General features: G+C 30.8%; 1 long non-coding RNA gene across 2 annotated transcripts; it reads right to left on the bottom strand.

Moving 5' to 3' along the window:
- Positions 1–2,326: 2,326 nt before the first annotated feature.
- LOC127802685 (uncharacterized) lies at positions 2,327–4,207 on the bottom strand. 2 transcript variants are annotated; one of them, XR_008023327.1, is made up of 4 exons: positions 4,106–4,207; positions 2,705–2,773; positions 2,480–2,551; positions 2,327–2,399 (listed from the first exon to the last, which is right to left on the bottom strand). It is a non-coding gene; the product is annotated as an uncharacterized LOC127802685 (long non-coding RNA). The 2 variants fall into 2 exon arrangements; XR_008023326.1 differs by lacking the exon at positions 4,106–4,207 and having other exon boundaries at positions 2,705–3,242.
- Positions 4,208–11,556: the final 7,349 nt, after the last annotated feature.

Below are 11,556 nucleotides of genomic sequence, written 5' to 3'. Positions count from 1 at the left end.
TCATCAGCCACGTCACAATTATAACTTCCTGACATAAAAATACCTACACATACAGAAATATTTACTTACACATATATGTGTGGGTACTATATTAAGATTTACCCACACATGAATATATGTGTGGGTAAAAGTTATTTTCTAACCCCTATTTACCCACACATCTTGACATTTGCATTATGTATGAAGAAGAATTATAATTGACACATAAGGTGATTTTTACCCACATTTACGTGTATGGATATTTCAAGTGGTGTGTGTGTGTGCAGAGGAGGGCAAATTGGGAAAGGCAAGAATTGGGGTGGTTGGAGTGGGACGATAACCCACTCCCTCTACAAGAATTTGAGGTTTTTACCCACATACGTAAATGTGGGTAAAAATTACCTTATGTGTCAACTATAATTTTTCCTTACACATAATGCAAATGTCAAGATGTGTGGGTAAAAGATGGTAGAAAATAACTTTTACCCACACATATATTTATGTGTGGGTAAAACTTAAGATTTTACCCACACATATATGTGTAGGTAAATATTTTTGTATGTATAGGTATTTTTATGTCAGGAAGTTGTAATTGTGACGTGGCTGATGATGTGGCTGATGACGTGACTTTAATTGGATAATGATGTGGCATGACACGTGTATTTGTTTATGTGTAGGTAAAGTTAAGATTATGTGTGGGTAATAATATAAAAAATAATTTTCATATGTGTGGGTAAAAAACATTATGTGTAGGTAAAAAAAATATTATGTGTGGATAATAATTTAAAAAATTTTAGAATATGTGTGGGTAAAAAAAATTATAATGTGGGTAATAAATATATTATGTGTGGGCAATAATATAAAAAGTAATTTCTATATGAGAAGATAATTTTTATATGTGTGGCTAAAAAACATATTATGTGTGGACAAAACTAAAATTGTATATTTAAAATTTCAATTGTTGAAACATCTATTACAAGATAGTTCAAATATATACGCACCAAAAAAGTCATAAAGTCAAAAAATAAGCATAAAATCATGAAGTCACCTAAAAAGTTCAAACATATATAAAAAAAAAAGCATAAAACAAATTATTAAATCTCGTCGCCAAACTCCTATTCAGTAGAATGGAGGGAGTGGTTGGAGCTCGATGGGTCGAGACGGGAATGGCCGAGGTGAGATCGTCCTGAACTATGATCCGATGGTACATGTGGAGTGGATGGAGGAGGCATAATATTCTTCTCAATTAACACTTGTCGCAACATGTTTACGTCTCCCTTGAGCTCTCGAAAAAGAGACTTGTATTGGTTCAAATCTTCTACCAATTCATTGTAGGTTGAACGACTGGACTCATCACTAGTGCATGTTGTCCCGGAAGTACTAGGAGATCGCCCCCAACCAAACAATCGAACAAATTGTCGTCCAAGGACCTTTTCTAAAATATCCTTATCAATCATTTTATCTGGAGGATTATCTCGCCTTAGCTGCATCATTTGTTCCGGTAAAAAAATGCAACATATTCTTAATTAACTATTTTTAAATTAAAAATATAATCTCAATTATGCCAATGTAAAGCAATTAAATTTATAGGGTATATACTTAATTATGCCAATATTTTTAATTAATAATTAAAAACATCTTCATGTGTCAGCTGAAGGGATGACGAGGGTATCAAATGCAATCTCCAGCCATAGGAAACTTTTTGTTATAGCTCCCAGCTAATTACAACCATTCAAAGTGTCCTTGTGCAGCCACACAAACAGGCCCACTATTACTAGCACCTACACATTTTATGCTTATCCAATTTCCTTCAAATCATCCTTTATTTCACGCCCAGATAGCCATATGCAGGAGCCTCTCTCTATCTCTCTGTTCACATCAACAGCTTGGAGAGATTATCTATCTCTACACATACATATACATATATATATATACTAAATAAGTTATATAATGTTTAAGCTTCATTGATAACTTAGAACTGGATGGTATACTTGCAACCAGACTGCAGGTGTACCTCAAAAGAGATCACAATACTTTAATATCAACTGCGGCATTTACATAAGGTAGTTACATCAAGTTCTTAAGATTTTATCGAGAAAAATGAAAGCATAATTCTCCCAGTTAAAATTTAATTTCTTAACGATTTTTCACCTAGGACTCTGATTCAATGTTTGACAACCGGAGATCATGTTTACAAGCTGTTCCTTGGACCTTGACACAGTAATCATTTTAAGTCCATTAGGAAAACCTTTTCAGATAAGAAACTTTGGAACATGATAAGTTTTGAGGTAAACTTTCAAGGAACTGTAAGTGCGGAATCATTAGAAAAAAGGGATTGGAAGTCTCACAGCCTCTTTAAATTCCTCAAATTTCCAAGGTTTGGTGGAAGGGTTCCTCCAAGCTGGTTATCCTCCAAGATCCTGGATGATAAATTACAAGTTAAAACAAGGCCAAGCTTTATGCATTACTCAGGCAGACCAGATAGTTTTTTAGGACTTACAACTCCACAAGAGTAGCAATATCTCCAATTTCCTTAGGAATTGGACCACTAATGTGGTTACCCAAAAGGGACCTGTAGTGCAGTGCAACCAGTTTAACTAACTGCTAAATGAATAAGCTAATGGAAAACCAGTTTTTAAAACACTGTTAAATATACAGATCAAGGAAAAAAAAAAAAAAAAGGCTCTTATAAATCAAAAGCATAAAGTAGAAAATAGAAACTTACAAATTTGTGAGCGGGAGCTTAGAAAAAAATGTCGGAATTGACCCATTGATATAGTTGCGAGAGAGATCTCTGAGTTAAAGAATAAACCCTTCTTAGATTCAAACAATACCAAAAGACTACAATTTATTGTATGATTTCCTCTTCCACGTTACAAGGACCACATAAATTGCATTTGTATGTGAATAGGATTGAATCATACAAATGATGGTATTTTGAATTCTCTATTGTTTAAAAATAACACTTATTTAGGTGTTAAATAAATTGAATCATTAATTATGTAATCAAATAATAAATTTTCATCAAGAAGGCCAACATGCGGTTTAAAAATAACACTTATTTAGATGTCCTTGATGATAACATGCGGTCTACCAAACTTCAATTCCCACAAAGTATTGAGTTGATCGCACATACAAGTTCTTGAAACAACATTCTTTTTAATTTTTCTTATTTTACAAGTTCAAATTGAACAGTCTCAAAATCCTTAATTGCACATGTAAACCAACACATCCTATTTACCGTCAGCACAGATACTCATGCAAGTAAGATTCATTTACAGATTTGAACATGATATTAACTATAAGCAATTCCATCAGAGTTTTAACTGAAGTCTCTCTTCAGAAACAAGGAATCTATTATCAAGTTTTGCTTCCCCTACAAGTCAGAACTAATAGCCAGTTCTATCAAGTTTGACATGAGTACTTAATAATGTTATTGTCATGAAGAATGCAAACTATAGCCATAAAATCCAAACCAAACACAGAACTAAAACATCAAGCTAGCAGCGGTGATTCACAGTTGATAACTAGGGGTTCAATCAATATTATATGATTAAAAGTAACATATTTGTATCCATGTGGGTTTGCCAGGTAAAGCGCAAGCATAAGGAAAGCTGTGAACCAGCAGCAGTAAAAACACTACAGCACACAAGCATAATTGGATCAAGCCTCCATAGAGGGAGCAATTGTTTTTAAAATTTTCAAGTTTGAATTAACAGTCAATATGTAACAATACTGATCTATTGAAGAATTTGACATTTGATAGGTTTTTTTGTTGGGGCATACAGATGATTGAATCAATGGCCAACAGCTAGTTCTCGACATAAACCAGTCCCTTCATATTTTGATTGCAACCTATGAAGATTAAGGTTAGTATTAAGGGTCAAGCTTGAATATAACTGGTTGAACTTCATTTAAACTCAATTTAATCATAAGCTAAAGGATTATGTTTAATTCATATATATCAAGGTAAACATGAGCTGACCCATGAAAGAAAAATCGAACAACAGAACAGCAGAACAACCAAAACCATGGCCTATTTGAGGCTTAATAAACTCATCAACAATTAAATATCATTTAATAAATATCTTAAACTTCAAACAAATGTTAAAATCATAATTTAAACCTTTCAGGGAGAATCGAACAACCGAACAGCGATCAGAGACGAACGCAGCGAGGATGATCGGAGACAACGACGACGACCGTAGGCGACGCAACGACGATGACTAAGAAAACCACCTGACGTAGGGTGTAGCGCGAGTGTGAAGAAAACACACCAAAATAAACCCTTGAAAGAGCAAACTTCAATGGCCAAAACTTGGCTTTCAAGAAGACGCAAAAACAATACTGATTTGCTAAGAAAACCCAAATAGGTTGCTGAAATTTGATTAAAAAAAACTTGATTACAAACTCTAGATCTCAAGCATATTTATAGTATTTGGCTAATTCAAATCCATCTAATATTTGGAAAACAAAATCCAACTAGAATCCTAATAGAAATAAATCCTAATCCAACATGAAGTAGAATCCTAAATCAAGTAGAAACATGAAATTGAATCCTAAATCAAGTAGAATTCTAAAAACTTAAGTATTAAAATAATATAAAGTAGAATCCTAAACCAAGTAGAATTCTAAAACTTAAGAAGTATTAAAATATTGTTCCGACGTGGTCGGGTCGGCTGTGGGCCGGATCTTGATTGGTGACCGCATCATTCACCTCCACTTGAGAAGAATTCGTCCTCGAATTATAATCTGGGTATGATAACTCAACGTCCGGCAAATACAAAGAAAGATCAGCAACATTGAATGTTTTGGAAATACCCATATGATTTGGCAAATCCACAACATAAGTATTATCATTGATCTTCTTTGTAATCTTGTAAAGATCATACTTCTTTGGCTTGAACTTGTTCTGTTGTCCTGTAGGAATCCGTTCATTCTTCAAGAATATCATGACTTCATCTCCAACCGCAAATACCTTGTGCTTCCTATGTTTGTTAGCTGCTGCCTTGTACTTCTTATTCGCCTCGTGCAACTTTTGCTTGACATCTTCCACTGGAGATGGAGATGCATGCGGAGGGGTCAACAGACGGAGTTCAGAGAGAGAGAGAGAGAGAGGAGGGGAAGAATGGGTGACTTAGGGTTTTGGGTAAGGGAAAAGGGAAATTGGGGAGGGAAATAGTTTTTTTAATTTTTTTTAGGTTGAAATATTTTGTTATTAAATATAAAATAAAATAATTTATAAAATTAATATTAAAATAATTTAATATGCAAGTACCAAAAGCTATCATTATTACATATTTTGTGTTTTTTTTTAAATGTATTTTTTTTAAGTCTATGGTTCAAATCTCAAATTTATTTTTATTTAAAAAATTATATGATTGATGTTAAAAAAAGCAATTGAGTCTTCTATGGATCAAACTAAATATTTCCTAACGATATTATGTCTAGAAGAATTATTAAAAAAAAAGACAGCAACCCATTGGAAATTTGGCATGGCTCAGTATTAAAGTAAAAGAAAGGTAAATTGCATTTGATATTTTGAAATTTTTTGTAAATTATAAATAATATTTTTTTTATTTTAAAAATCATACTCACCTTACTTATGTTGAAGAGATAGTATTAAGAGACAATGCATATTTTATTATTTTAACTATTTTCTTACCAAGTTAGGGGAGAATCAAGAAGAAAATGTTTAGATTTATAGTTGTAGAAAAATAAAAGAGATGATGCATTATACCAATATAGAGAGAGAGAGAGAGAGAGAGAGAGAGAGAGACCATTTCAAGACAGGTAACTTATTTTTGTAAGTTTGGGAAAATCCTCTAATACTTAAGTTAAGGAAGACTTAGGAAGAAAATACGCAAGTTAACTCTCCTAGAAAAATAATAGAGAGAGAAGATAGAAATAGGAAAAGGAGAGACTATTATGAGTAAGCAACATGCTAGTGTATATAGTAGCGATAGTAGCTTTTGGTTTCTATGTGTTGAATCTTCTATCTTGTGAGATAAATGCTAAATTAAAATAATATTTGTTGCGATAATGATTATTTGAAATTCTTCATAAAAAATTAATATTAAAATAAATTATAAAAATAATATTAAAATAATTTAAATTATAATTTATGATAATCATGATAATAAATAATTTAAATTATTATATCAAATTAATATTTATTTAAAAATTTAATTATATAATGAATCTAATAATTATAATAAATTAGTTTGATATATTGTATTATTTTTAATATGTTCGTAATTTTAATATATTGTAGTATCAATAAATAATTAATGCTTAATTATAATAGCTTAATAATTATATTCGTGCATTTAAAGAATTATATTAGAAATTATTTATAATAGTGTTAATTAAATCTTAATAATTAAAACTCTGGACCTTTCTATGGAAAAAATGTTTAGCATCTTTGTCTCTATTTTTATAGGAACTTTTTATGAGCTTAATGTTGCTTAGCTGGAGACCGCATCTCCATTTGCATTTTTTTCGGTTTACTCAATAATGCACTCATGGCTATCATCCCGTGACAACACACATAATGATTTTGTTGTGGATTCATATTATGTGTTAACAAATACATATTTTTGTTCTTATAAATTATATATTTTTAAGTCAATTATATACTTTAATTAGAACCTACAATGTATGGGCACTCAAATGTTCAAATTATCATTCATGCGACCATCATCTTTACCATAATTTCTTCTTTTAGTGACCGACGACAAAATAGGTGTAAGTCGATGACTACAGTAAAAAGTACAAAAATTATCATCGATCGAAGAAGACAAAAGACAAAGAGGCGAAAGTGTCAAATATGACGAAAAGCAAAGAGACAAAGGCATAAACGGTGGTGAAAGGCGCAATGGCGGACATTGGTGAAAGGTGCATAGCTTATTCTTTCCACCATCACTGATGCCTTCTCTTCTTTGCCTCTGCTTTTCTCGACCAACGATAAGCTTTACACCTTCCGTTATAGTCGTTGGCCTGCATATGCCTCGGTATTGGCCACTAAAGGAAGAAGCTGTGGCAAAAATGGTGGTCGCGTGAGGAGTAACTTAGTAATTTCAGCCCGTGTATGTAGTATGCTCTAACTGAAGTGTGCAATTGATTTGAAAATATATAGTTTAGAGGTGTGATTGAAGTAATTAAAAGTTCTGAGTGATCAGACATGACTAGAACAGTGGAGTTGCCATTGATCTTTTGAATAGACCTTAATACCCTTGTTGTAGTTTTTTCTTTCCAAACAAATCCGCGATAAACTCCTGTTTTCTCATAAAGTAATAGAAAACGTCATAAAATTAGAATTTCATGTTTGCTGTTACAGATTCACATTCTATAAAACATCCAAACAAGATGCGGAGTAAATATTTCTTTTATATTCAGTTTAGATGCCTAATATTTGGACGGTTCGAGACAATCCCTTAATTTTTAGCATGATTACACTTGAGGCTCGATGTTTCTTTTTATATTTTACTAAGATAAATTTAATCCTCAAGTATAGAATGACACCATTAACTTGTTAATAAATTGGGAAAAAAGAAAAAAAACTGAACACCCACCATTAAAAGGACATTGAAGAGAGTTTGTATGTGTTTGCATATCCACAATTGCTCAAAGAAAAACTTTGATTAAGTTGAATTAACACTTAAACTGTTACTGAGTTGAATTAATATTCAATATGAGCAAACCCCAACAAGTTCCTTGGACAAAGAAAATATGTTATAAATACTAATTTTCTCCAAAAATCTGTGAGTTATACTTAAAAGGAATTAAACATATATAGGTACGGTGTTAAGAGTAAGAAAATATGATTTTAGGATGTGCTTTGATGGATGGATGATGGAAATTATTAAAAAAGGAGGAAAGGAACAGACACCATTGATACAACTTTTCTTTCCGAGCTAATGGATGATTATGGAAAATTCATTTCTTCCTTCTCAAAAGTAGATGGGCAGGGGGAATTCCTTTTCACGTTCAAGGGTTACCATTTGTAAGCAAAATATTAAAATAACAAAGATGGGTCTTAATAATTTGGGAGGAAAAAAGTCCTTCGGATAAGGATAGGTTTGTTTGCTGTCAATCTCATCTATTACATTAACATTACATCCTCTTAAGAATTGTCGCATGGCTCTCATTCGCGAGATTCACAAGGACTGTTTTTAAGTAGAATAAATTATTAATTTTGCAGTTAATCACATGGACATGGTTGTTATGATCTAATTTTTTGGTGAAGAGTCGATGATTTAATTCAAAACACTCAAATATATTGCAAAGCGTGTCTTTCACTGACTTTAATTTTTATATAATTTTAGAATCTGAGCATACTCAGTTGAAACCTTCCTATAAATTATCGTAGCTATTATTACTCTAAAACTTTTGACAAAATAGAAGTCCTTAGGATAAGGATATTAAAATAACAAAATATTATAAGAAGATTAAAATAAAATAATTTGGGGAAAAAATAAAATAATTTCACCTTCAAGGGTTATTATTTGTTAGCAAAATATAAAAATAACAAAGATGAGTCTTAATAATTTGGGGGGGAAAAGTCATTCAGACAAGGATAGGTTTGTTTGCTGTTAATCTCATCTATTACATTTACATTACATCCTCTTAAGAATTGTCGTATGGCTCTCATCCATTAGATTCACAGGGACTGTTTTAAGTAAGAAAAATTATTAATTCTGCAGTGAATCACATGGACATGGTTGTTATGAACTAATTTTTTTGGCAAAGAGTTGATGATTTAATTCAAAACACTCAAATATATTGCAAAGCATGTTTTTCACTGACTTTAATTTTTATATAATTTTAGAATCTGAGCATACTCATTTGAAATCTTCCTATAAATTATCGCCACTATTATTACTCTAAAACGTTTGACAAAATAGAAGTCCTTCGGATAAGGATATTAAAATAACAAAAATATTATAGGAAGATTAAAATAAAATAATTTAGGGAGAAAAATAAAATAATTTCAGGTTACTATTTGTTAGCAAAATATTAAAATAATAAAGATGAGTCTCAATAATTTGGGGGGGGGGGGAGCGTCTTCATATCATGATAAGTTTGTTTGGTGTCAATCTTGTCTATTACATTTACATTACATCCTTTTAAGAATTATCGCATGGCTCTTATCCGCGAGATTCACAAGGACTATTTTAAGTAGAACAAATTATTAATTTTGCAATCAATCACATGGACATGGTTGTTATGAACTAATTTTTTTGGCTAAGAGTGGATGATTTAATTCAAAACACTCAAATATATTGCAAAGTGTGTCTTCCATTGACTTTAATTTTTATATAATTTTAGAATTTGAGCATACTCAGTTGAGATCTTTCTATATAAATTATCGTTGCTATTATAACTCTAAAACGTTTGACAAAATAGAAATCCTTCGGATAAGGATATTAAAATAATAAAATATTATAGGAAGATTAAAATAAAATAATTTGGGGGGGGGGGGGGGGGGGGGGGGGATAAAATAATTTCACGTTCAAGGGTTATTATTTGTTAGCAAAATATTAAAATAACAAAGATGAGTGTCAATAATTTTGGGAGGGGGGGCCGGGGGGAAGTCCTTCTGATAAGGATAGGTTCGTTTGCTGTGAATCTATCTATTACATTTACATTACATCTTTTTAAGAATTGTCGCATGACTCTCATCCATGAGATTCACAACGACTGCTTTTAAGTAGAATAAATTATTAATTTTGTTGTCAATCACACGGAGATAGTTGTTATGAACTAATTTTTTTTAGTGAAAAGTAGATGATTTAATTCAAAATACTCAAATATATTGCAAAGCATATCTTCTACTGACTTTAATTTTTATATAATTTTAGAATCTGAGCATACTCAGTTGAAATCTTCCTATAAATCATCGCCGCTATTATTAATCTTAAACGTTTGACAAAATAAAAGTCCTTCAGATAAGGATATTAAAATAACAAAATATTATAGGAAGATTAAAATAAAATAATTTGAGGGGAAAAAATAAAATAATTTCACAAGGTTACTATTTGTTAGCAAAATATTAAAAAAATGAAGATGGGTCTCAATAATTTGGGGGAAAAGAGTCCTTCCGATAAGGACGGATGGGTTTATTTGCCATCAATCTCATCTATTACATTTATATTATATCTTCTTTAAGAAGTGTCGCATGACTCTCATTCGCGAGATTTACAAATGCTGATTTTAAGTAGAACAAATTCTTAATTCTGCAGTCAATCACACGGACATGATTGTTATGAACTAATTTTTCTTGGCAAAGAGTCGATAATTTAATTCAAAACACTCAAAAATATTATAAAGCATGTCTTGCACTGACTTTAATTTTTATATAATTAATTTTAGAATCTGAGCATACTCAGTTGAAATCTTCTTATACATTATCGCCGCTATTATTACTCTAAAACGTTTGACAAAATAGAAGCTTTGTCTGTCACGACGATTGGCAATCATTTTTTAAATGTTGAGGAGAATACTACCTATATTGAACATTTAAATAATCAAAAGTTAGTATTTTTATTTATTTATAGCAGCTTCATTATTAATTCTATATCTATGGGACAAGTGACAACTCGATGGATGGCCACCGTTGTTGCCCAGATGATTATAACATTAAATAATAAGAATGTGTTTCATAGGGAGCATCACATTCATCAATAAATAAATAAATAAAATGGAAATAAAGAAACGCCATCACCTTAGTTGGTCTCACGTACAGTTTTAATGAATCCTTAATACATTATGATTGACATGGTTGTTGAGTTAGCCTACATCATTGAACTGTTCTTTTTTATTTTTCTATTAATGTGTAATTATAATGAATTTTTTAGTAAAGATTTTCAATATTCAAATTAATCAATGCGCGAAAACATTAATGAGCATCGAGGAAGTTAGAGGTAAGAGATAGTATTTATTTCTTTTCATTAAAGATTAACTTTTTTTTGTGTATAAGGCTTGGTATATATCTATTCTTTTAGATCTTAGGAATGAAATCACTTGCTTTTAAACAAGCAGCAATGTTCTCTTGCCGCATGAGCAACAGAACATTACCCTTTAAACAAGTCCAAATTATGTTTTGGGATTATATGGAAAGAATTAATTGATTAGCAATTCACTTGTTGGGGTCTTATTTCTTACAAACTTTTAGAATTTTTATAATATTTTTAAATATTGATACTTAAGTTTGATATAAAAAAAAGAAAGAAAAGATATAATAATATAACAACAAAAGATACGTGAAGAAAGAGTTACAATATAACATGAAAAGAGGTGGGGGTATTGATGCAATTAGTTTGTTCACAATAACTGTCAAGACTTGCTAAATAAACATTTATGTGTTTAATAGCATATCTGATTGTTAAGAATATCATCTACACGATAGGTCTTAAATAATTATTTATATTAATATTTTTATAATTAATATTGTATATAATAATTATGATTATTAAATATATTATTTATTTCTTTCACCTAGTAAAAAAAAAAAGGAATACTTCTAATTCATTAATGACATTGTATCATAACTACCATCGAAATAAAAGGATATTG

Source organism: Diospyros lotus, chromosome 5 (genome assembly GCF_014633365.1).
Source record: "Diospyros lotus cultivar Yz01 chromosome 5, ASM1463336v1, whole genome shotgun sequence".
Lineage (NCBI taxonomy): Eukaryota > Viridiplantae > Streptophyta > Magnoliopsida > Ericales > Ebenaceae > Diospyros > Diospyros lotus.
The sequence above is the reverse complement of the archived record's forward strand: the minus strand, read 5'-3'. Positions and strand labels throughout refer to the sequence as shown.